We start from the raw sequence: 27,686 nt of genomic DNA, 5'->3' as shown, positions 1-27,686 counted from the left end.
CTCCACCCGATCCCTCTGGGTCTTCCCAGTGCACCAGGCCTGAGCACTTGTCTCATGCACCCAACCTGGGCTGGTGATCTGTTTCACCCTAGATAATATACATGTTTCAATGCTATTCTCTTGAAACATCCCACCCTAGCCTTCTCCCAGAGTCCACAAGTCTGTTCTATACATCTGAGTCTCTTTTTCTGTTTTGCATATAGGGTTATCATTACCATCTTTCTAAATTCCATATATATGTGTTAGTATACTGTAATGGTCTTTATCTTTCTGGCTTACTTCGCTCTGTATAATGGGCTCCAGTTTCATCCATCTCATTAAAAAATGGGCCAAAGAACTAAACAGACATTTCTCCAAGGAAGACATACAGATGGCTAACAAACACATGAAAAGATGCTCAACATCACTCATTATCAGAGAAATGCAAATCAAAACCACAATGAGGTACCATTATACGCCAGTCAGGATGGCTGCTATCCAAAAGTCTACAAGCAATAAATGCTGGAGAGGGTGTGGAGAAAAGGGAGCCCTCTTACACTGTTGGTGGGAATGCAAATTAGTACAGCCACTATGGAAAACAGTGTGGAGATTTCTTAAAAAGCTGGAAATAGAACTGCCATATGACCCAGCAATCCCACTTCTGGGCTAGCTTGATTTTTTACATAACACTTTTGAATGAAGTGCTTCTTTTGATTGGATGTTTAATATTAACAGCATAATATATACCTGGCATACACTGCTGCCTTTAATTCTTGCAGCAACTCTGTGATATTTGAGATTTACTAAAACACACTGAAAGTTATCAGCTGGTCTTAGTGATGATGAAGAAGGCAGACACTATGATACTTTGGATAAACTGCCCCCAAACTGTTCCACTTACACAGAACTTTCTGAGACAAATTCCAAGGAATTGCTAAAACCCTGTTGCTGATATAAAGATCTTCCTGAAATTGCATTTTATCAGAGCCCAGAATACTAATATCAAGCATATATCAATATATCATGATAAGACTTAGGACATATTAGCTCAAAAACAAGTTGTCACCTACAAGTTAATTCTTCCACAGAATTTTCTCATACTTTAAAATACTTTTATATACTTAAACACACAGAAGATTTTAGGATAAGATAATCAATACCCACATAATCATAAACCAGAATTAATAATATGCTAATAACAGTTTACTGTCTTTGCTTTATATTTCTTTTTAACTATGGTTAAAGAAAACTAATTCCAGATTTTGAGTCTTTCTTCGAGTCATTCTGCTTCCTTTCTTCTCAGAGACAACTATCCAACTCATATAGGTTTCTATACTTTCTTACATTCATTACCATATTAAATTTGTATTGCAGAAGATTTATTTATATTATATATATAATAGTTATGATGTACTTTGTAAATACAACACTATTTTTTTTTAATCTATAACATTTGAAATATTTTAACACACTTAAAAATCAAGTTCATTAATCTCAGGGTACCTGAGAAGAACATGGTTTCTCTATTTGCTGTAGTCAAGAGCCATGTGTTAGGTCTTATATATCTATTAGATCAAGCTTGTTAATTGAATTCTTCAGACTTTCTGTATCCTTGAAAAATTTTTTGTCTCCTTGATTTACTAGTTACTAAAAAGTCATGTGCAAATCTCCTGCCATAACTATGGATTAGACAAATTCTTTTTATAATTCTGTCAATTTTTGCTTTAAATATACACTTCTTAACAAATTTTTCCCTTGTGAAGAAAACATTTAAGACTTACTCTCTTAGCAACTTTCAAATATACAATACAGTATTGTTAACTATCAACACCATGCTGTATATTACATCCCCAGGTCTTATTTATTTCAAACTGGAAGTTTGTACCTTTTGAACACCTTCACATTTTCAATATTTAATACTAAAATACTTAAATATGCTTCAAATATTTTGAAGCCATGACATATAAAGTTTAATTTTATTACTTATTGATAGAAGAGTCCTTTTATTTTGTATGTGATACCTCTTTTTGTCCATATTAATAATTCACATGTTAAAACTTTTTTATTAATCAAAATATTTATTTGGCTGTTACTTCCTGGTATTTTTTTTTCCCAAAATGCATTTTACATATCTGGGTCACTATATAATATTTCATGTCTAGTACAAATGGGATATATCTACAAAGTGCCTGAAAAATTTGAGTCTCCCTTTTACATATGTGAATTTAATCTATCTTTATAATGATTTATGGTATGTCTTATCTCCACCATCTTCTTTTGTGTTTTATTTTAATAATAATTTTTCTTTTCTTCATTTGCTTCATTCTTTTTCTGCCTTTGTACTGAATTACATGTTTCTTCTTTATTTTTCCCCTTTATTTCCCTCTATTGATTAGAAATAGATTTAGTAATATAATTGTTTTTATTTGTCCATCTCAGAACTGAAACAATTCTTTCAGTCTGTTTCATAAATCTGAAATTTCACAACTTTCAAACCTACGTTTTCATAAATTTTCTAAAATTCTAGACCATCAAACCTGTTTTCAAACACTTTTTTCTCCCCAACTCTCTATTCATTTATAACTCATATATAGGTCTTCTCACTCCATATTCCCATGTCTTTTCATTTTTTCTTCCTATTTTCCAACACTTAATTTGTCTGTGTTGTATTCTAAATATCTTCCTCTCTTCAACTATAGCTAGTCTTTTCTTTGTCATATATAGTATGATTTTAATTTCAAAAATCACACGTTTTTAATTTCTGAAATTTATATTTTGGTATTTTAAATTTTCCCTATACTTTTCCCATAATGTTCTGATTTTGTCTAATAATTGATATTTATTTTTTTATTCTTTTTAACACATGGAAAATAGCCCTTTGGTTATTTCATACAGATTTTTCTTGGCATTTAAATCAAGCTATTTTGTACATATGCTGTCATTTCTTCCTATTATATATTGTTATGTTTTGCAAGGTCATTCCCTGAGTGTTATTTCCTGGGATATCTATGGGGAAAAATATTCTCTTACATTTATCTGACAAAGAATTTATATTTAGAATGTGTAAAATACTGTGTACATCAAAGTAAGACAAGAAAAGACAGCAAATTTTTAAGAATTGAAGAGACACTATACAAGAGATGATATATAAGTGGCCAATAAACAAGAAAACGTCATTACTCACAGCTGCTGCAGCGACAGGCCTGTGAGGCACATCTAATGGCTGCCAGAGTTCACCACTTATGTCACTTCGACAGGCATTTCTTCCTGAGGAGAAATACAAAAAGAGAAAGTTAATGGGATGAACAACATCCCTGTCAACACCAACAATCTCAGGGCCATATTGCCATGCATGCTCTTCTTTACATGGTATTCATTCTAAATTACACCACCTGTAGCTATCATCTGTTGGCCTAAGTGATGGAGTGATACAAACTTTCAAAAAAGGTCATTAATGGAAAGAAACGGCAAGCCAACAGTGTGGGAGGCAATATTCTCAGTACATGAAACTGACAAGGCTTATATTAAGAATATATAAAGAAATTCTACAAAACAATAAGAAAAAGATAATTCAACAATAAAGTAACAGACTTTAATCAAATACAAAAAGGCCAATTAGTCAGTTCAGTTCAGTCACTCAGTCGTGTCCAATTCTTCACAACCCCATGGACTGCAGCACGCCAGTCTTCCCTGTCCATCACCAACTCCCAGAGCTTACTCAAACTCATGTCCATCGAGTCAGTGATTCTATCCAACCATCTCATTCTTTGTTGTCCCCTTCTCCTCCTGCCTTCAATCTTTCCCAGTATCAGGGTCTTTTCCAATAAGTCAGTTCTTCTCATCATGTGGCCAAAGATTTGGAGCTTCAGCTTTAGCATCAGTCCTTCCAATGAATATTCAGGACTGATCTCTTTTAGGATGGACTGGTTGGATCTCCTTGCAGTCCAAGGGACTCTCAGGTGTCTTCTCCAACACCACAGTTCAAAAGCATCAACTCTTCAGTGCTCAGCTTTCCTCATAGTTCAACTCTCGCATCCATACATGACTACTGGAAAAACCATAGCTTTGACTAGATGGACTTTTGTTGGGAAAGTAATGTCTCTGCTTTTTTTTTCCCATTTATTTGTATTAGTTGGATGCTAATTACTTTACAATATTGTAGTGCTTTTTGCCATACATTGACATGAATCAGCCATGGATTTACATGCATTCCCCATCCCGATCCCCCCTCCCACCTCCCTCCCCACCCCATCCCTCTGGGTCTTCCCAGTGCACCAGCCCCAAGCACTTGTCTCATGTATCCAACCTGGGCTGGTGATCTGTTTCACCCTTGATAATACACAAGATTCGATGTTGTTCTCTCAAAACATCCCACCCTCACCTTCTCCCACAGAGTCCAAAAGTCTGTTCTGTACATCTGTGTCTCTTTTTATGTTTTGCATATAGGGTTATTGTTACCATCTTTCTAAATTCCATATATATGTTAGTATACTGTATTGGTCTTTATCTTTCTGGCTTACTTCACTCTGTATAATGGGCTCAAGTTTCATCCATCTCATTAGAACTGATTCAAATGAATTCTTTTTAATGGCTGAGTAATATTCCATGGTGTATATGCACCACAGCTTCCTTATCTATTCATCTGCTGTCTGCTTTTTAATATGCTGTCTAGGTTGGTTATAGATTTTCTTCTAAGAAGCAAGCATCCTTTAATTTCATGACTACACTCACCATCTGCAGTGATTTTGGAGGCCTCAAAAATAAAGTCTCTCACTGTTTCCATCATTTCCCCATCTATTTGCCATGAAGTGGTGGGACCGGATGCCATGATCTTAGTTTTCTGAATGTTGAGTTTTAAGCCAACTTTTTCACTCTCTTCTTTCACTTTCATCAAGAGGCTCTTTAGTTCTTCTTCGCTTTCTGTCATTAGGGTGGTGTCATCTGAATATCTGAGCTTACTCATATTTCTCCCAGCAATCTTGATTCCAGCTTGTGATTTATCCAGCTTGGCATTGTGCGTGATGTACTCTGCATATAAGTTAAATAAGCAGGATGACAATATATAGCCTTGACGTACTCTTTTCCCAATTTGGAACCAGTCTATTGTTCCAGGTACAATAAACATGTATTTGTTGTTCCAAAGGCCAATAAATATATGAAAAAGTAATCAACTCTTTAGTCATTAGAAGAATTCAAATTAAGGGTACTATGAGATACCATTTCCCACATACCAATATGACTCAAATGAAAATAACAGACATTGCCAAGGATTAATGATGATGAGGAGCAACTGGAACACTCCTGGACTGCCGATGGAAGAATAAATTGGTACAGCCACTATGGGAAATGTTTTAGCAGTATCTATTTATACTGATTTTTAATTCTACTTTCAGGTATATATTCAACAAAAATGATACATATTTTTCCTAAAACATATCATAGTATAACTATCTGTAATAGCCCCAAACTGAAAAAAATATATCCATCATAATACAATGACCTTAGACAGATCATTTTCCTGTTATGGGCCTCAATTTCCACATTTATAAAATAGAGATACCTCCTGTTAATTGCCTCTGTACCAGTCTCACTGGGCTTAAGTTGTTCTTTTAAAGAGGAGACGATATCCCCCAAACACATCTATGTGCCAAAACCTGTAAAGAAGGTTTCAAATATATGTCAGTTGTATTCCCTGAAACTTAATTATATACATAAACCATTATTTCAGTATCTGCCTGAGAATCTCTTCTTAAACATGAGTTCATGAGAACTGGCCTGGAAGCTAGCTATCAGTCAACACAGGAATTGCTTTTCATGCTAAATCTTTTATTTTCATTGAATTGAAGTTTAGAGTTTACAAATAATTAGTTGATTTTAAACTTACAATACTATTAAGTAGGTAGGATAGATATTATTATCACTATTTTATAGACCAGAAACCTGAAACTTGGAAAGTTGCATTTACTCAAGACAGTAAACTGCAGAGCTGAAACTCAAATCCACGTTGTCTGAGTTCAGATACAGTGTATTATGGTCAACTGGCTCCACAAAGATGGAGACATGCTATATGTTAAATGTGATTCTCTAATGTATATGGACTGTAATCACAGAATGTCATCCCATCCTTAAGAGACAGTAGATTTCCCTCATAGGAACCTCATCAAAGTCATGATTCCTCTTCCCAGAAAAACCCATATTAGTTGTCAGCCACATGTGCAGACACACAGATGTGCTCGTGTGCATGCGCGCGCACACACACACACACACTTCACATCCTTTTGCAAGTAGTTACAAGAGTTTTAAGGATACTCTGAACCACAAAGCCAAGTTTAGAGAGATGTCTCCCTTGTACATGCTGATCCTGTCCTCCAAGGCTGGTTTTATAGAAGCTTTACTATATGTATTTTGGTGATAGAGTTATATATTTCTTTTATTTTCAAAATTCTTTATCCAAGGCACATAGCCTTATTTTAAAAATATTTAAAGATGCATATAAGTGATTTGATGTACATGGTAAAAAGAAGAAATTCAATTGAAATACTCAAGAGTTCTCTTCTATTTTCCTAGAAGTTGTCTTAACACATTATGGTTTCATATCACGTTTATAGAATTGAATTGAAATGATAAATAATATCCATATATTTGAATTTAATTATATATATATGCAATATAATGTGCAATCAACTTACCTACATCCATTGTATCATCAAAAAAGCAAGAGAGGGGGAGGAGCCAAGATGGCGGAGGAATAGCACGGGGAGACCACTTTCTCCCCTACAAATTCATCGAAAGAACAATTGAACGCAGAGCAAACTTCACAAAACAACTTCTGATCGCTAGCTGAGGTCATCAGGCGCCCAGAAAAGCAGCCCATTGTCTTCAAAAGGAGGTAGGACAAAAGATAAAAGATAAAAAGAGAGACAAAAGAGCTAAGGATGGAGATCCGTCCCGGGAAGAGAGTCTTAATAGAGGAAGTTTCCAAACACCAGGAAACCCTCGCACTGGCGGGTCTGGGGGAAGTTTTTGAATCTCGGAGGGCAACCTAACTGGGAGGGGAAGAATAAATAAAACCCACAGATTACATGCATAAAAGCAACTCCCATTAGAAAAGTACCCCAGACACCCGCATCCGCCACCAGCAAGTAGGGGCGGATCGGAGAGGAGCGGGTGGCATTGCTCAGGGTAAGGACTGGGCCTGAGTGCCCCGAGGACAATCGGACGGAGCTTTTGTGAGTTACCAACTTAAACTGTGGGACAGCAAAAGAGAGAAAATTAACCGGCCTGAAAACACTGCCCGCCGTTCGCAGAACAAAGGGTCTGAGCAAGTCCAGACAAGAGCTCGCAGGCTGCTGACCGGCCCAGCCCCACCAGAGGGAGGAGGCAGGGGGGAGGGGAAAGGGGCAGGCTCAGCCCTGAGGACTGCATCCCCTACGGCACTGCAAACAGGCCTCCAGTTTCTAACCAAAGACTTCCTGAGATTCTGGATGGTCGACATCCGCCGGGAGGGTCACTGCGAGACACAGGGCGCACGCACCAACTGGTGCGGGCGGGGACTGGGGCTGGGGACGCGGAGGGGAGAAGGCACGCCGCACCCAGGGAGAGTGTGCCCATCAAGCTCCTAGCTGCCTGAGCCGCTCGGGCGGGGAAGGCACAAAATGCAGGCGCAGCCGAGTCCACGCTTTTGTGGAGTACCCGAGGGCTGGAACCGCGCAGCTCAGGGCACGCTCCATATAGAGCAGCCGGGAGCCTGAGCAGCGTAGACAGGGAAAGCAGCGCCAGTCCCTCCCTGCAGCACGACGGAACTAGCAACCTGAACAAGAGACCACCTCTGCTCGCCTGTGTCAGGGCGGAAATTAGGCACTGAAGAGACCGGCAAAGAGAAGCCAAATAAACAAAGGGAACTGCTTCAGAAGGGACCAGTGCAACAGATTAAAATCCCTGTAGATAACACCGACTACACCGGAAGGGGCCTGTAAATATCGAGAAGTGTAAGCTGGAACGAGGAGCTATCTGAAACTGAACTGAACCCATGCAATAGCTCCAAAGAAATTCCTAGATATATTTTTACTTTTTTTTTAATTAAAAAATTTTTTTTCTTTTTTATTTTTTCTTTTATTTTCTTTTAAAATTCCCTATTACTCCCCCATTACTCCTTAACTTTCATTTTCATAGATTTTTATGATTTTTTTAATTAGGAAAAATTTTTTTTCTTGTTTTTTTGGTTTTTTTTTTTCTTTTTCTCTTCTTTTTTCTTTTTTTCTTTCTCTCTTACTTCCTTTTAAAGTCCTCTATTACTCCTCTACTACTCCTTAATTTTCATTTTCATTTCACTATAACCTTGCCAAAAAAAAAAAGAGAGAAGCCCTATTTTTAAACTGAACTTCATATATATTTCTAAGATTTTCTGTGTTTTTGTTTGTTTTTAATATTGTATTTTTAAGAGTCTAACCTTTACTCTAGATTTTTAATCTTTGTTTTTCAGTATATGATATAAATTGTGGACATTTAAGAATCCAATATTCAGTTCCCATTTTTATTCAGGAGTGTGTTGATTACTCTCTCCCAATCTTGACTCTCCATTTTCTACCTCAGAACACCTCTATTTCCTCCTTTCCCCTTCTCTTCCCAATCCAATTCTGTGAATCTTTGTGGGTGTCTGGGCTACGGAGAACACTCTGGGAACAGACAACTGCGTAGATCTGTCTCTCTCCTCTTGAGTCCCCCTTTTTCTCCTGCTCATCTCTATCTTCCTCCTCCCTCTCCTCTTTTTCATGTAACTCTGTGAACCTCTCTGGTTGTCCCTCACGGGGGAGAATCTATTCACCATTAACCTAGAAGTTTTATTATCAGTGCTGTATAGTTGGAGAAGTCTTGAGACTACTGGAAGAATAAAACTGAAATCCAGAGGCAGGAGACTTGAGCCCAAAACCTGAGAACACCAGAAAACCCCTGACTACATGGAACATTAAGTAATATGAGACCATCCAAAAGCCTCCATACCTACACTGAAACCAACCACCACCCAAGAGCCAGTAAATTTCAGAGCAAGACAAACCACGCAAATGCTCCAGCAACGCAGGAACATAGCCCTGAGCGTCAACATACAGGCTGCCCAAAGTCACACCTAACACATAGATCCATCTCAAAACTCATTACTGGGCACTCATTGCACTCCAGAGAGAAGAAATCCAGTTCCACGCACCAGAACACTGACGCAATCTTCCCTAACCAGGAAACCTTGACAAGCCAATCGTCCAACCCCACCCACTGGGTAAAACCTCCACAATAAAAAGGAACCACAGACCTTCAAAATACAGAACGCCCATTCCAGACACAGCAATCTGAACAAGATGAAAAGGCAGAGAAATACCCAACAGGTAAAGGAACATGAAAAACGCCCACCAAGTCAAACAAAAGAGGAGGAGATAGGGAATCTACCTGAAAAAGAATTTAGAATAATGATAATAAAAATGATCCAAAATCTTGAAAACAAAATGGAGTTACAGATAAATAGCCTGGAGACAAAGATTGAGAAGATGCAAGAAATGTTTAATAAAGACCTAGGAGAAATAAAAAAAGAGTCAATTTAAAATGAATAATGCAATAAATGAGATTAAAAAACACTCTGGAGGGAACCAACAGTAGAATAACAGAGGCAGAAGATAGGATAAGTGAGGTAGAAGATAAAATGGTGGAAATAAATGAAGCAGAGAGGAAAAAAGAAAAAAGAATCAAAAGAAATGAGGACAACCTCAGGGACCTCTGGGACAATGTGAAACGCCCCAACATTCAAATCATAGGAGTCCCAGAAGAAGAAGACAAAAAGAAGGGCCATGAGAAATTACTTGAGGAGATAATAGCTGAAAACTTTCCTAAAATGGGGAAGGAAATAGCCACCCAAGTCCAAGAAACCCAGAGAGTCCCAAACAGGATAAACCCAAAGCAAAACACCCCAAGACACATATTAATCAAATTAACAAAGATCAAACACAAAGAACAAATATTAAAAGCAGCAAGGGAGAAACAAAAAATAACACACAAAGGGATTCCCATAAGGATAACAGCGGACCTATCAATAGAAACCCTCCAGGCCAGAAGGGAATGGCAGGACATACTTAAAGTAATGAAAGAGAATAATCTACAACCTAGATTACTGTACCCAGCAAGGATCTCATTCAGATATGAAGGAGAATTCAAAAGCTTTACAGACAAGCAAAAGCTGAGAGAACTCAGCACCACCAAACCAGCTCTTCAACAAAGGCTAAAGGATCTTCTCTAGACAGGAAATGCAGAAAGGTTGTATAAACCTGAACCCAAAACAACAAAGTAAATGGCAACGGGACCACACCTATCAATAATTACCTTAAATGTAAATGGGTTGAATGCCCCAACCAAAAGACAAAAGACTGGCTGAATGGATACAAAAACAAGACACCTATATATTCTGTTTACAAGAGACCCACCTCAAAACAAGAGACACATACAGACTAAAAGTGAAGGGCTGGAAAAAAATATTTCACGCAAACGGAGAACAAAAGAAAGCAGGAGTCGCAATACTCATATCAGATAAAATAGACTTTCAAATAAAGGATGTGAAAACAGACAAAGAAGGACACTACATAATGATCAAAGGATCAATCCAAGAAGAAGACATAACAATTATATATGCACCCAACATAGGAGCACCGCAATATGTAAGGCAAACGCTAACGAGTATGAAAGAGGAAATTAATAGTAACACAATAATAGTGGGAGACTTTAATACCCCACTCACATCTACGGATAGATCAACTAAACAGAAAATTAACAAGGAAACACAAACCTTAAATGACACAATGGACCAGCTAGACCTAATTGATATCTATAGGACATTTCACCCCAAAATAATCAACTTCACCTTTTTCTCAAGTGCACACGGAACCTTCTCCAGAATAGGTCACATCCTGGGCCATAAATCTAGTCTTGGAAAATTCAAAAAATTGAAATCATCCAGTCATCTTTTCTGACCACAGTGCATTAAGATTAGATCTCAATTATAGGAAAAAAAAAATTGTTAAAAATTCAAACATATGGAAGCTAAATAACACGCTTCTGAATAACCAACAAATCATAGACGAAATCAAAAAAAGAAATAAAAATATGCATAGAAATGAATGAAAACACAACAACCCAAAACCTATGGGACACTGTAAAAGCATTTTTACAGTGCTAAGGGGAAGGTTCATAGCATTACAGGCCTACCTCAAGAAACAAGAAAAAAGTCAAATAAATAACCTAACTCTACACCTAAAGCAATTAGAGAGGGAAGAAATTAAGAACCCCAGGGTTAGTAGAAGGAAAGAAATCTTAAAAATTAGACAGAAATAAATGCAAAAGAAACTAAAGAGACCATAGCAAAAATCAACAAAGCTAAAAGCTGGTTTTTTGAAAAAATAAACAAAATTGACAAACCATTAGCAAGACTCATTAAGAAACAAAGGGAGAAGAACCAAATAACAAAATTAGAAACGAAAATGGAGAGATCACAACAGACAACACTGAAATACAAAGGATCATAAGAGACTACTATCATTAGTTCTATGCCAATAAAATGGACAACTTGGAAGAAATGGACAAGTTCTTAGAGAAGTATAACTTTCCAAAACTGGACGAGGAAGAAATAGAAGATCTTAACAAAACGATCACAAGCAAGGAAATCGAAACTGTAATCAGAAATCTTCCAGCAAACAAAAGCCCAGGAACAGATGGCTTCACAGCTGAATTCTACCAAAAATTTAGAGAAGAGCTAACACCTATCTTACTCAAACTCTTCCAGAAAATTGCATAAGAAGGTAAACTTCCAAACTCATTCTATGAGGCCACCATCACCCTAATTCCAAAACCAGACAAAGATGCCACAAAAAAAGAAAACTACAGGCCAATATCACTGATGAACATAGATGCAAAAATCCTTAACAAAATTCTAGCAAACAGAATCCAACAACATATTTAAAAAATCATACACCATGACCAAGTGGGCTTTATTCCAGGAATGCAAGGATTCTTTAATATCTGCAAATCAATCAATGTAATACACCACATTAACAAACTGAAAGATAAAAACCATATGATTATCTCAATAGATGCAGAAAAAGCCTTTGACAAAATTCAACATCCATTTATGATAAAAACTCTCCAGAAAGCAGGAATAGAAGGAACATACCTCAACATAATAAAAGCTATATATGACAAACCCACAGCAAGCATTATCCTCAATGGTGAAAAATTGAAAGCATTTCCCTTAAAGTCAGGAACAAGACAAGGGTGCCCACTCTCACCACTATTATTCGACATAGTTTTGGAAGTGTTGGCCACAGCAATCAGAGCAGAAAAAGAAGTAAAAGGAATCCAGATAGGAAAAGAAGAAGTGAAACTCTTTTCAGATGACATGATCCTCTACATAGAAAACCCTAAAGACTCTACCAGAAAATTACTACATCTAATCAATGAATATAGGAAAGTTGCAGGATATAAAATTAACACACAGAAATCCCTTGCATTCCTATACACTAACAATAAGAAAACAGAAAGAGAAATCAAGGAAATAATACCATTCACCATTGCAACAAAAAGAATAAAATACTTAGGAGTATATCTACCTAAAGAAACAAAAGACCTATACATAAAAACTATAAAACACTGATGAAAGAAATCAAAGAGGACACAAACAGATGGAGAAATATACCGTGTTCATGGATTGGAAGAATCAATATTGTCAAAATGGCTATACTACCCAAAGCAATCTATAGATTCAGTGCAATCCCTATCAAGCTACCAACAGTATTTTTCACAAAACTGGAACAGATAATTTCACAATTTGTATGGAAATACAAAAAACCTCAAATAGCCAAAGCAATCTTGAGAAAGAAGAATGGAACTGGAGGAATCAACCTGCCTGACTTCAGACTATACTACAAACCCACAATCATCAAGACAGTATGCTACTGGCACAAAGACAGAAATATAGATCAATGGAACAGAATAGAAAGCCCAGAGATAAATCCACGAACCTATGGACACCTTATCTTCGACAAAGGAGGCAAGGATATACAGTAGAAAAAAGACAACCTCTTTAACAAGTGGTGCTGGGAAAAGTGGTCAACCACTTGTAAAAGAATGAAACTAGAATACTTTCTAACATCATACACAAAAATAAACTCAAAATGGATTAAAGATCTAAATGTAAGACCAGAAACTATAAAACTCCTAGAGGAGAACATAGGCAAAACACTCTCTGACATAAATCACAGCAGGATACTCTATGACCCACCTCCCAGAATATTGGAAATAAAAGCAAAAATAAACAAATGGGACCTAATGAAACTTAAAAGCTTTTGCACAACAAAGGAAACTATAAGCAAGGTGAAAAGACAGCCCTCAGATTGGGAGAAAATAATAGCAAATGAAGAAACAGAGAAACAATTAATCTCAAAAATATACAAGCAAATCCTGAAGCTCAATTCCAGAAAAATAAATGACCCAATCAAAAAATGGGCCAAAGAACTAAACAGACATTTCTCCAAAGAAAACATACAGATGGCTAACAAACACATGAAAAGATGCTCAACATCACTCATTATCAGAGAAATGCAAATCAAAACCACAATGAGGTACCATTACACGCCAGTCAGGATGGCTGCTATCCAAAAGCCTACAAGCAATAAATACTGGAGAGGGTGTGGAGAAAAGGGAACCCTCTTACACTGTTGGTGGGAATGCAAACTAGTACAGCCGCTATGGAAAACAGTGTGGAGATTTCTTAAAAAACTGGAAATAGAACTGCCATATGACCCAGCAATCCCACTTCTGGGCATACACACTGAGGAAACCAGATCTGAAAGAGACACGTGAACCCCAGCACTGTTTATAATAGCCAGGACATGGAAGCAACCTGGATGCCCATCAGCAGACGAATGGATAAGGAAGCTGTGGTACATATACACCATGGAATATTACTCAGCCATTAAAAAGAATTCATTTGAATCAGTTCTAATGAGATGGATGAAACTAGAGACCATTATACAGAGTGAAGTAAGCCAGAAAGATAAAGAACATTACAGCATACTAACACATATATATGGAATTTAGAAAGATGGTAATGATAACCCTATATGCAAAACAGAAGAAGAGACACAGATGTATAGAACAGACTTTTGGACTCTGTGGGAGAGGGCGAGGGTGGGATGTTTCGAGAGAACAGCATGTATATTATCTATAGTGAAACAGATCACCAGGCCAGGTGGGATGCATGAGACAAGTGCTCGGGCCTAGTGCACTGGGAAGACCCAGAGGTATCGGGTGGAGAGGGAGGTGGGAGGGGGGATCGGGATGGAGAATACATGTAACTCCATGGCTGATTCAGGTCAATGTATGGCAAAAAGCACTACAATATTGTAAAGTAATTAGCCTCCAACTAATAAAAATAAATGAAAAAAAAAAAAAAGCAAGAGAGTTCCAGAAAAACATCTATTTCTGCTTTAGTGACTAGGCCAAAGACATTGACTGGGTGTTTCACAAAAAACTGTGGAAAATTCTTAAACAGGTGGGAATACCAGGCCACCTGACCTGCATCCTGAGAAATCTGCATGTAGGTCAAGAAGCAACAGTTAGAACTGTACATGGAACAACAGACTGGTTCTAAATCAGGAAAGGTTCTAAATCAGTCAAGGCTGCATATTGTCACCTTGCTTATTTATCTTATATGCAGAGTATATCATGCAAAATGCTGGGCTGGATAAAGCACAAGCTGGAATCAAGATTGCCAAGAGAAATCTCAATAACCTCAAATATGCAAATTACACCAGTCTTATGGCAGAGAGCAAAGAAGAACTAAAGAGCCTCTGGATGAGGGTGAAAGAGGAGAGTGAAAAAGTTGGCTTAAAACTCAACATTCAGAAAACTAAGATCATGGCATCAGGTCCAATCACTTCATGGCAAATACTCAGGGGAAATAGTGGAAACAGTGAAAGACTATATTTTTGGGCTCCAAGATCACTGCATATGATGACTACAGCCTTGAAATTAAAAGATGCTTGCTCCTTGGAAGGAAAGCTATGATCAACATAGACAGCATATTAAAAAGCAGAGACATTACTTTGCCAACAGAGATCCACCTAGTCAAAGCTATGGTTTTTCCAGTAATCATGTATGCATGTGAGAGTTGAACTATGAAAAAAGCTAAGCACTACAGAATTGATGCTTTTGAACTGTGGAGTCAGAGAAGACTCATGAGAATCCCTTGGACTGCAAGGAGATCTAACCAGTCCTTCCTAAAGGAAATTCGTCCTGAATATTCATTGGAAGGACTGATGCTAAAGCTTAAATTCCAATACTTCGGCCACCTGATGTTAAGAACTGACTCACTAGAAAAGACCCTGATGCTGGGAAAGATTGAAGGCAGGAGGAGAAGGGGATGACAGGGGATGAGATATTTGGATAGTATCACTGACTCAATGGACATGAGTTTGAGTAAGCTCCAGGAGTTGGTGATGGACAGGGAAGCTGTCTGGCATGCTGCAGTCCATGGGGTTGAAAAGACTCGGACACAACTGAGTGACTGAACTGAACTGAATGTGCAATGTGTTAGTCACTCAGTCATGTCCGACTCTGTGACCTCATGGACTGTGGCCTACCAGGCACCCCTGTCCATGGAATTTTCCAGGCAAGAATACTGTAGTGGGGAGCAGGGCATCTTTCCAACCCAGGGTTTGAACCCAGGTCTCCAGCATTGCAGGCAGATTCTTTACTGTCTAAGTCACGAGGGAAGCTGCATACACATATTTAATTACTTCTTCAAATTACTTAGAGCAGATTTGAGCAAACACTTCTTGAGCAAACTCTTAACAAAATATTTTAATATCTTAAAAGTATGTCTTCATGACCTTTTTGGTCAATTGAGTGACTGACTAATTTCTGATCAATATCAATTATGTGTGTGAGCACTAACGAGAATGGTAACAGAGGCAAGGGCTCAAACTCTCAACCTTGGCTGCACTTCTGAACCACCTGGGGGACTTTTTAAAATACTTTATTCTGTGGCTCCAGTTTCAGGAATTTTGATATAATGTATGGAGTATGACCTGAGCAATGGGATTTTTTTAATCTAGTTAAGTTTGTACCAATCACTGCCTTAATGTATTTGTTTTCCCCCAGAATGGGACAATTCTCAGAAACCACAAGAGATAGTATATTTATTATATTATTATGATCTATCAAGCTAGGATAAATTGAGATTATTTTGAGGAGAGGAGCTGAATTTAACTGGAGTATAGCTGACCAAAGTGATAAATTCAGCCCACTACTTTCTAAATCAGTTTTCATTTTTCCTTATTATAAGTCATATATAACACATAAGCTCTGACTCTAGAAACATGCAGCTACATGCTGATGACATATTCAATGTAATTAGCCTTTCCACCATGCCTGAAGAATCATAATCCATGATTTTGCTTAATCAGAATCATGAAATGTAGTATCTGGAAGCCTCACCTTAGCTGTGATGCACTTGCTTATTCTTAACATATCACGAAATGTCATGTATACCAAGTTACATTTGTGAATCATAGTTCAATAAACCCTATCAAAGGTTTTATTAAGAAAATGTCAAGGCTGAATTTCTGTCATCAGAGGAACTTTCAGGTTTTTTGCACCAGATCTAGAGTGGCTTAGGGAGCTGGAATACTACTGAAGGGGAAAAAAAGAGAAGAAATGGAATACTATTGAAGGGGAAAAAAACAGAAGAAATTTAGAGGAGCCCAGGGAGTATGGGGCCAGCCTAATAATTGTAAGTCATATTTATAATGGCATTTTTCCTGGAAATCTCTTCCTCCTACACCTTCATTTCAGGAAATGCAACATAAACAACTGAAGGTGTGCAGTCACCTGAGGAGCAAGAACAGGAGAGCTGGGAGGGTGGTTTCAGGGCTGACTCATTAAATTACCTTGTGCCTCTCTCCACTCCTGCATTTAGCCAATGCAGTAACTAGCAGAACTCTACCTGAAAAAACTGGGAGCAAAGATCTATCTCTGGAGAAACTTTGCTTTTAAATGTAAATGATTAGATAAAAATGGAGGGAATGGGAAAAAATGCAAGTACATCATCATTTATTGTAGGCCTCCATTCTTTTTCCCTTCCTTCTCCAGACTCTCCCATAATGCTAGTTTAACGATGCAATCTTTTTCTTAAAATTTGGTGTTTTATTTAATGATGGGCAACAGATATCCCCCCTCCCCTAAATTAAAGTATAATTCCAGGCTTAGAAAACTGATAAAAATAATAAAAAGAGAAAATACCAAAGACTACAAAATAATCAGTGTAGTAATTATGATAATGTGTCTGCATCCTGCCTGAAATGTTAATAATTATATCTTAATAAGAAGAACTAAAATTTATGAGTACTTAAGGGACTAAGTATATTTTAATAGTCAATTTTATAGAAACAGGAAGTATCAAAAGAATGATGATTACTAGTGGCTGAAAAGAGAAAGAAATGGAAAGTTGCTATTTAATGGGTATAGAACTTCAGATCTGAAAAAGTTCTGGAGGCTTGTTTCACAACAATATGATGTACTCAACACTACTGAACAGTACACTTGAAAATATTTAAAGTGATAAATTTCACATTATGTTTTATTTACCACAATAAAAAGTAAATGCAATTTCAAAGATATATAAAAGTGATTAGTAACTGGCAGAGTCAAGAGTTAGGTTGTGATTCAAAATCTCATGTTCTTTTACTCTGAATTCCCCTGTAAGAACTATTCCCTAAATAATAGGTAATTAAATCATTATCATGACTGCAAGCCCATTGCAATCATGCATCAGCATTCCTTTGTGGGATGACAATCAGGAATAAGCACTGACCGCGGTAGGACAAAGCCTGAAGAATCAGTTTCCATCTGGCCATATTCGAACCCAGTTTCCAAGGGAAAACATCAAAAGTATCTTTATTTTAACACTGAAAACAAGTGCTCCATATGGTGTGATCACAAAGACTGATTCACTGACTTGACCATTTTATTCCCTTTTAAAATGATTACTTATTGTCATAGAGACATAGCCACTGCAAAGTAATGCTTGGTAGAACACAGCCATCTCCAGAAAATGAGGCCTGAGGACATGCCTCACTCATGTGGTGAGAAAAAAGTTAATTCTAACAGTGCTACACTCTAACCAACAATTTAATCTGTCGGCATTGTTACAAGGAAAGTTGGAAACCAAATAAAGGATAATTGTCCATTCTCAGCAGGATGTGGCAACTTTCATCTGTGATCCTTTTCTTGCAGGCAATGGCAAAACCCCAAACGAACTAAATGAGGAATGATTCTGATGGAGAGATGACCTTAAGGCCTAAGTCTGAGTTCCTCCCAGATGCTGGATTAATTGCTACAATATAAACCTGTGGCACAATGTTTTCTCCACTGATTCCACCCACTGATCTCCAGGCCTGTCTGCAAGATTTCCACTAAAAGCCAAACAATGACCTGAATAACTCATTGAGTTGGGCAAGATTAGTCCAAATTGAAATAAAGCTTATATCTGGTGAAGTTAAAATTTAAACTGTTAATAGACTCACTACATATTGAACTCTATAAGAGCTATAAATACTTTTGATAAAAGAGAATTTGATTGAGATAAATATTAATCTAGAAATAAATTTCTAACCCATAGCATCTAAGGGTTAGGTTCATCTCAATTTTATCCCCAAAATTTGTAGATAAAAGTTGTATTTTGAAGACCTGGGAAGAAGGGAGCTGGTGTACCCACACCACTCATGCTTAAAATATTTTGTTGTATCATTAGGAAGCAAGGTGACTTTTTCTAGCAGGGGTGGCAAGTATATTTCAGATAAGATTACTTTTTGCAGGGAAGCTAAGAACTCAGCTAGCCTTGATGGAGTCTATTTTAGGAGACAGAGGAAAGAATCTGCAGGTTCTAATTACCAAGTCAAGTTTCTTTATATACCTTACAGGGTTATCAAAAGATTGTTAAACAAATTAATGGTATTTTATCGACTTTATCTACATTCTATTTCCACATCATTTTTGGATTTGAAGGTTCACTGAGAGTCCAACATGGATCACTCTGACTTCTGTATGTCATCAGCAGAGTTTCAGTGACCTCAAAGATTATTCTACGTTAAAAGCATCATTGACTATGGCAAGGATATGGGGTAATTGATCATGACTGAACAATATGAGTGCTTTTCACTACCCACATTTTCTTCCTAATTTAGAACTTAATCATTTGAAAACAATTATATCACTTGGGGGAAAAAAATGACTCCTTTAAAAGAAAATGTATTCTATCAAAAACTGAGTCCAAGCAATGCACAATTTCTCAATAGATCTTTCTCAATAGATACTAAGAACATACTTGTCAGTGGTGCTGAATTGTATGGACATATCACATCACTGAAAAAAATGTGACTCATCTTCAAGTTGTGTCAGTTTGTATTGTATTTAACAGGATGAATAGTCCTAGTATACATTTACTAGGGCAGAAATGGAAAGTGCCATTAAACAGAGCTCACAAGTCTTATTTTTACAGGTCTCCCTGAGGACAGAGAACATTCCTATTTATTGTTCATGCTATTTCTACCACAGCCCCAGTAAGTCAAAACATTGAAGAATCCCTGCAGACAGAAGTGCACCATAGTAAGGAGAGGCTTACCATTGTGGAATATGGTACACAGAAGGTGTACTTGTATGCAAGCTACAAATTATTTCTCTCCAGTTCTTTGAAGATTGGGAAATACTGGATCAGAGTACAAAGAGGCCTGTATCAGCCTGGGTCCAGACCTTTCTTTTTAGAAGACCTTTGTTTTCACCAAGCAGCAAATATGAGTCTTCATGATAGAAGCCCCTGATACGTGGCTTCTGAAAGGTGCCCTGCTGTGGTAATCTTGGCTTGTTGAAAGCTTGGTGTTCTGTAGGGTCACTTGAGGGCCCCGAGCTAACTGAGAGTGTAAATCAACTAAATTGTCTGACCCTTGGCATGTTCCAGAACATCCACAAAGGCCTCAGCCCTTGTAGGAACTGGTATGGCACAATCCTCTTAGACATTCAGGTATGGTAATCAGATAAGCATAAATATCATATATTTGAACCAGCAGAACACTGAGACCTGATGTGATGCATTTAAGAATCTGCCTGGCAATGCAGAGGACGTGAGTTTGATCCCTGGTCAGGAAACTAAGACATCAGACACCTCAGAGTAACTGAGTCCAAGTGTTCTAACTACTGAGGCCCTGTGCCACAACTAGAGAATCCGTGCATCACAATGAAAGATCCGGCATGATGCAACAAAGATGCCAGGTGCCACAATTAAGACCCGAAGCAGTCAAATAAATAATTAAATATTTAAAATAATAATAAAATAATAGTAATAATAGTATTAGTGCCACTATCCTAATATGATCATATTATTTTCCAAATGATGGTATATTTACATAATTTATATATTAGTAATTCACACATTTCAGTATTGTTATATTTCACCCAATATTACTCATTTTCAATAGTTTTCAGTAATATTCATAATTATAATAACTTCATGATATGCTATTTTCCTTCAAGCTTCTCTTTTTGAAAATGTTGTCTCTTCTGATATGGTTTTGAAATATGGATCATGTACTCTCTTTTTATGTTTTAGAGTGAAATGAAAGTTTTTATCATTGAGATTAATATGACAAATCTTATCATTGAGATTATGACAAATTTAATTAATATGACAAATGTATAGAATGTTAGTCATTCTATAAATATTAATTCATAACTATATAGTCAACCACATATTTTAAAAAATATCCTTCATTTGAATTTTTTCAATTAGAGCCTTTTTCCCTTTCTGAAACTCATTCTCCTACTTCAAATTTACTACTTTGTACAAAGGTTTAGTATTTCCATATTAAGTTTTTGTATCTTTTCTGTTCTGCTTTTGTTTTCACAGATAAGTGAATTAGAAATAATACACTTTCTTCATGTCATGGTCATTTCAGCAAACATTACCTCATCATACACACACATGCACCTTTTGTAAAAACGGATGGTTCTTTAATTTTGTAATCATAAGTCCATTTTCAATCAACCTCATTAATCAAAAGTTTTCTTTCTCCTTCTCCACTTACTCATCTACCTACTTCAATTTAATTTTTTTCTGTAGTTCCAGATAAATATCCTTTAGCAATATCAAGAAAAAAGATATTTACATCATAAGTATTCTGAATGGTTGTAAGTCAGAGAATGTGTTTTAGTAGACTTTACCTTTGAATAATAGCACAGCTGAAGAGCTACATTAGAACACACTTTCTTTACTTAAATGTTTTAAAGTTATAATTCCATTTTAACTTTAATTGGTGCAGAGAAGAAATCCCAATTTTTTTTACTTTGGCTCCTATGATGGTCATTTGGGTTTTTTCTCAATAAAAGCGTAAGTGATGACTGTATATTTAAAGTTTAGTGACTAGGGAATATACATTGCTATAGGGATTTTAACATAACTATTTTCTTAAGGGCCCATATTAGATAATTTAAAAAACTTATCCCAGCTGCCAGGAAGAAACTGATTGATGAGCACAGATTATTTACAAAAAGTGGCAGGGATTACAACAGAAACTGAGAACTATTTTCACTGTATTATATATGCAAGAATCTAGTTCTTTGGGTCTATGAATATATTTTCATTAATGCTTTGCATAGTTTGATAGCTTCTTTTAGTCTCAAATTTTGATTCATTTCTTCCATTTTTGTAAGACTGAGGAAATACCCTCAGAAAAGTGGAAGCCTAGAGCTTCCTTTTTCGTGATGAGTAATACAGACATAGAAAATAAGAGCAAGGGTGAGCCACTGGGTTATATACCAGGGAGAAATGGTCCAGCTCTTAAAAGGCCTCATTGATTAAACCATCCACAAATGAATAGACCAGTACTTCAAGGTCCCAGACACATTGTCCCAGGCAGAAATGCTTTTTTTGATGTCAACTTAGCTTCTGTTGATTTTTCTCCTCTACTTAGAAAAGAAGAACAGAGAGGCTGCTTTAAAGGTTGGTACAGTCACTAAATTCCCCTAAAATAGCCTTTAAAACCCACACATACATTCTCTCTTTTCCTCACAAAGAAAGTCTGAGCCAAGCACAGAGAGATTTCTGAATAAGAGAAGAATACTACTTTTCAGTTGTATAAGAGAACTTGCACTGCCTTTTTCTGCCATGAAACTGATTAGGGAGCACAGAGACCTCATAAGGCAATTGAGAAATTCCTCCACATCTCAAATGAAAAGTCTTCAATGTGACTTCAATGATTCTCTAGAAGTCATGTAAATTCCCTAAGAACTATGTTAAAACCTAAATATTAAAGTAATGCACTTTCTGAAAGTTCTCAGACTACAAGATTTCAAGCAGCAATTATAAAATTTCAAGCAGATTTTCAGCTCATCTAGTCTCCCTTAGCCAAAACAAGTCTTACAACAATAATATGGACATATCAAGCCAAAATATTTATTAACTTAATTCATTTAGATATGTGTATTTCCCATATCCTCTGCTCTGTCATGACTCAGTAGCAACTGAAGCTCTCACCAGAGCAGAAACAGAGATTTAAACATCATTCTAACCTTGGCTGAATTCAATTTGGGGGAAAAACACTGTGATTGGAAAATATGAATAAGATGAAGCAGGGGTAACTAGACCCAGAGAAACTCAAGAGACAAAGGAGGTCTTACAGAAGAAAGAGACCTTCAGCTACAAGATTCAAAGTGTGAGAGAAAGAAGTTCAGTACTTGGATGAACTTGAGGGTGAACTGCTTCCTAATCTTTGCCTGGGAACCATTCGATGTCTTGGAGATCTTGATACTTTTAAGTGCCTGACAGTGATGATATGAATGCCTTTATAAAGGTGGCATGCAGTTTGATGTGAAAAACTTTCCCTGGTCAAAGTAGGTGGAAATCAGTACCGTTTGCCAATCTTCCTAGCAGTAGAAGCAATGATAGACACATCACCATCTCCTCAAATACGTATTCTTCAGAGTTGAATTTTTATTATAGATTTTATTAAATTTTTAATATAATAAACACTTTTTCTCACTGTTAAAATTTTTTACTAAATAGAATTCTTAACGGCCATATCATGTTCTATCCCATCATTTACTATAACTATCCCCGTACTTGATTATTAATGAACATAAAAGGCTGGGATGAATATTTTAATACATAAACATTGAAACACTTCTCCAAGGTAGGGCATTGGAACTGTAGTTGCTGGATGAGAATGTATATTTTTATGACCTTTATTGCAGATTACCAAAATGTTTTCTAGATGAGTCTTAAGGAATTCTTCTCCCACAAAGATTTATGTGAATGACCTTCTTATCCATCAGCATAAGCAATAAGTACCACTTTCTTTTAATATTATTTATTTGATAAGTTAAAATAGCATTTTTAGTCTTAATTTACATTTCCTTATTCATGAGATTGAACATTTTTCTTGTGTTTATTATCTGTACATATATCCTTTCTCACATGACTTGTTTCTATACTAAAAAAAAAGTCTTATATGTATTCATTTGAAAGTATCATGTATTAAGGGATAGAAATCCTTTGCCTATTTTTTTTACAAATATTATCCCATTTAATTGTTCAAACTTTCATCTTATGACAGTTTGACACTAAAGAGTTTTTTATCCCTTGATGTTTTCTCCTTTTGATTCCTCCCATTGTATACAGAGATCAAATAAGTAAATACCTCAACAATCTTACCCATATGGAGATCAAATAAATAAACATCTAAATCAAGTAATAAGTTTTGCTTTGTTTTTTCATTTTATAACTTAATTTCCCAAAATTTTTGATGTATTACAGTTAATATTGCTGTATAATAAACCACACCAGGGAAACATCTCTGTTCCAAGTAGGGCAGTGGGTCAGCAGGGAGAAACATGACCAAGATCCTCTTTCAAAGGACTGGCTATCCAGCTACAGGGTATGCAATCAGCTCCTTCAGGGTCTGCCTCAGATATGGAGAGCTGCTTCATCTGAGGTCACATTATTTACAGAACAGCTCACATTTGATGACTGAGCAAGGCAGGAGTATGAAGGAACAGCCATCTCAGATTGACCAGGACCAAATCTGATGGGCAAAATTCACTGTAGACATTCACACCAGGTTGGTAAAGACTTTCATTGAAGTTGAGATTCTTTTTCTGCCAATCCTGCTGTTGCCCCTCCTTACACAGATGTTGAAGTCTACTAACTATTTTTATTAACAACTCCATCTCAGTGCTTGCTTCCAGAGAAACTAACATGCAGGTGGCAGCTCAACTGACTGTTGGAAGATCCCCTTTCAAGGTAGTTTACTTTTATAACTGGCAAATTAGGGTGGCTGGACTGATGTGGGTTTCTTTTTAGGTTTTTGGGCTTCTCCCAGCATAATGTTTTATTTTTATAAAGGTACAATTTGAAAATGTGTATTATTTTTTTATGAAGTGCAAAGCTGGGCTGATATTTCTTATTTGTGTGTCAAGTATACTATCCAAAATCTCTCCATATTTTTTAGCTGGCTTGTATAAAACAAGGAATTTCTACTCAAGCTTCAGAGTTTATTTGATATGTACATTCTCCACTAATGAAACCTATCTGATGACAAAGTGAGCCCTTTTACAGACTATTATAAACTATGATAAAATTCTGTGCTTATTTTAATTTTTACCAGTTCCATAATTTATTTAAAATTATTAACTAAGTTAGATAATAGTTTTAATGAGTTAATGGCAGAGAAAAATTATTTTATTTCATTTCATATTATATTTAATATTCAACATAAATTTTCCAAAAGTTACATTAATTTTTTAAATTGTTACACATCTTGGAAATCCCATAGCATGCATAACTGAAGTTAATGAATATTTAGCATCATAGCTGCATACAGGTTGATAGTATGGGAATATATTACTGTTCTTAACACTACCCGAGGTATTACAAAGACAGGAAAAAGTCACTGTTCTTCACAAAGCAATGTTTCCTCTCTGTAGTGATTGTCACTTTATTATGGTTAAAAATACAATGGCTACTTCATCTGCACTGTAACCAATGACTTGGGCATCTGAGATATTGGCTTCTGGATGAATGCTGCCATTATTTATAAAGGGACTTAATGGGCACAGTATTTTCAAGAATCTTTCAAGGAGGACTCTCAAAATTAAAATATCAATTGGGTTTTTACTTCTTTAGCTTACAACATATCTTCCATGCTACCTCATGGAATTATGCCATTTATATGAGACAGACGTCAAGCCTGAAGTTGCCTACTAACTCCTTTTAACAAATCCTGTGGAAAATGCTCTATTTTTAAAAAGCACCATGTTGTTGACTCATGGAGACTCTTATAATTCATTATGACTTTTAGATGTTTTTCTGAGGTATTTGGATATAGCTCATTACTCACTTTACATTTGTACAATGTGGTTTTTGTCCTTTGAGTGTACTGGTAAACGTCCTTATATTTGTTTCTTGCTCATCAGGGTCTTTTGAGTACTGTTCCTAGCCTCCAGGGGCTGGTGCTTCTGCCCACTACCACCCTTACACTCCACCCTACCTTATCATCAAGATGTTCTTTCATGTAAAACTTAATGAAGGTGCTGACTGTGAGAGAGTCAGCCTAACAATACCTTTGAAGTAACTGCTGAGTACACAGCACACTATTCAAGTTAGAGGAAAATACAAAGGAAACAAAGGATACAGCTCAGTTCTTTTAAAGGTTGTACTTGACATGAAGAGAATGACAAACAGAAACTGAAGCATATTTTTCCAGGGCAACTGTTTCCATTGTGTCCAAGTAAGATTCCAAGTGAAAACTGAGCATACGTTAATGATAAAAAAATTAACGGGATCATATGTGATCTGTCAGGGGAGGTCATAATGCATGTTACTGATGGGGGTATTAAAACTGGAAAAGAACTAATCCCTTAAAAAAAAAAAAACTATCAAATCACCTTTCATTTTGAATCTGAACAACTAGTTTCAATCCTTTTTATCTAAAGCCCAAGTAACTCTGCACCTATAAAATTGTTCTTCAGGATTTTCACATGCTATAGATATATGTTTATATATATATATATACATATATATATATATATATATAAAGCAAAATCACATAACAATTGAGAGAATGTTCATATAATATCCTATACAAAGAAAAATTATATAATATTGAGACATAACTGCAATTTAGACATTCAGAATGTTAAAAAAAAAAAAATCTTCTAACAATGCTTGACCTGCTGAGTATCCTTAAGATGTCTCCTGCATCTCAAAAGTCATGGCTGCAGCTGCGGGAAGATCAGAGCCCCTTCGGGTGCCAAATTCTGTTAAAGATTTAAGCCCTAATCTAGTTAACTCCTAGGCTATCTAGTTTGGAATTTGGAACTATTCTCACCTCTAAGATAGGAACCAGCCAGCTTTCACTAGACTCATACATAGCACCTCAATCTGTGGATGAAGAGTCTGTGGCCAGGTAAGTTCAGAAATGCTAGGTACAATATTTCTTTCAAAAGGGAGGGAATATATGTATACCTATGGCTAATTCATGTTAGGTTTAACAGAAAACAGCAAAATTCTGTAAAGCAATTATCCTTCAATAAAAAATAAATAATAAAAAAATAAATTAAAAAACAAAAAAATATTAGAAGCAAAAAAAAATTTTAACAGCATGTAACATTTATAACAAACATAGTCAAAGAATGCTTCTTAAGAGGAATTTATAAGTGGAAAAAAAGAATGCTTAATTTTATTCTGTGAACCATGGGGAGTCATCTAATTTATTTATTTTAATAACTGGATCAGACCTTTCTTTTCCAAAGAACTCACGGGCAATATGAAAGATGGAGTGGAAGAAGAACACACAAGAGACAAAAGACCTAGTTAGAAGTAAGCTATTCCATTACCTAGTAAAGTTTATAAGCTCCAAACTGAAGGCAGAGTCAGCAATTTAGGAGTGCAGATGGATATAAAAGAAGCTCAGCATGTTCTAATGACCAATCAAACACTGAGTTAAAGAAGAGGGAAAAAGAAAACTATTTCACAATTTCCCTTCTGAGATCATCAAAGAGTTAATTTTATTTCTACAATATTCTGAAACAAAATTCACTAGACATCATCACTTAAGAATCTTTTCCCTGCAAATACCATCAGTTTATCACAGTCCAGCAAATGCTAGGCATGATTGATTTTGTGAGTGTTCTATCTTTGCACCTAGCAATCTTGATTCCAGCTTGTGCATTATCCAGCCTGGCATTTTGCATGATATATTCTGCATGTAAGTTAAATACGCAGGGTGACAATATATAGCCTTGATGTACTTCTTTCCCGATTTGGAATCAACTGTTGTTCCATGTACAGTTCTAACTGTTGCTTCTTGACCTGCATACAGATTTCTCAGGAGGCAGGTCAGGTGGTCTGGTACTCCCAACTCTTTAATAATTTTCTACATTTCGTTGTGATGCACACGGTCTTGTGATCCACAAAGGTTTTCACATAGTCAATAATGCAGAAGTAGATGTTTTTCTGGAACTCTCTTGCTTCTCTGACGATCCAATGGATGTTGGCAATTTGTTCTCTGATTCCTCTGCCTTTTCTAAATCCAGCTTGAACATCTGATAGTTCATGGTTCACATACTGT

The 27,686-nt window shown here is 36.3% G+C and overlaps 1 long non-coding RNA gene across 1 annotated transcript in view; it reads right to left on the bottom strand.

Annotated features, from left to right (window-relative positions):
• LOC139035543 (uncharacterized) overlaps positions 1 to 27,686 on the bottom strand; it is a 451,068-nt gene that overhangs the window by 327,123 nt on the left and 96,259 nt on the right. The window contains exon 2 of the long non-coding RNA XR_011488108.1: positions 3,164 to 3,246. This is a non-coding gene — a long non-coding RNA (uncharacterized lncRNA). The remainder of the gene's footprint in view (positions 1 to 3,163; positions 3,247 to 27,686) is intronic.

Source organism: Odocoileus virginianus, chromosome 1 (assembly GCF_023699985.2).
Source record: "Odocoileus virginianus isolate 20LAN1187 ecotype Illinois chromosome 1, Ovbor_1.2, whole genome shotgun sequence".
Taxonomy (NCBI): domain Eukaryota; kingdom Metazoa; phylum Chordata; class Mammalia; order Artiodactyla; family Cervidae; genus Odocoileus; species Odocoileus virginianus.
This window is presented reverse-complemented; position numbering and strand designations above follow the sequence as displayed.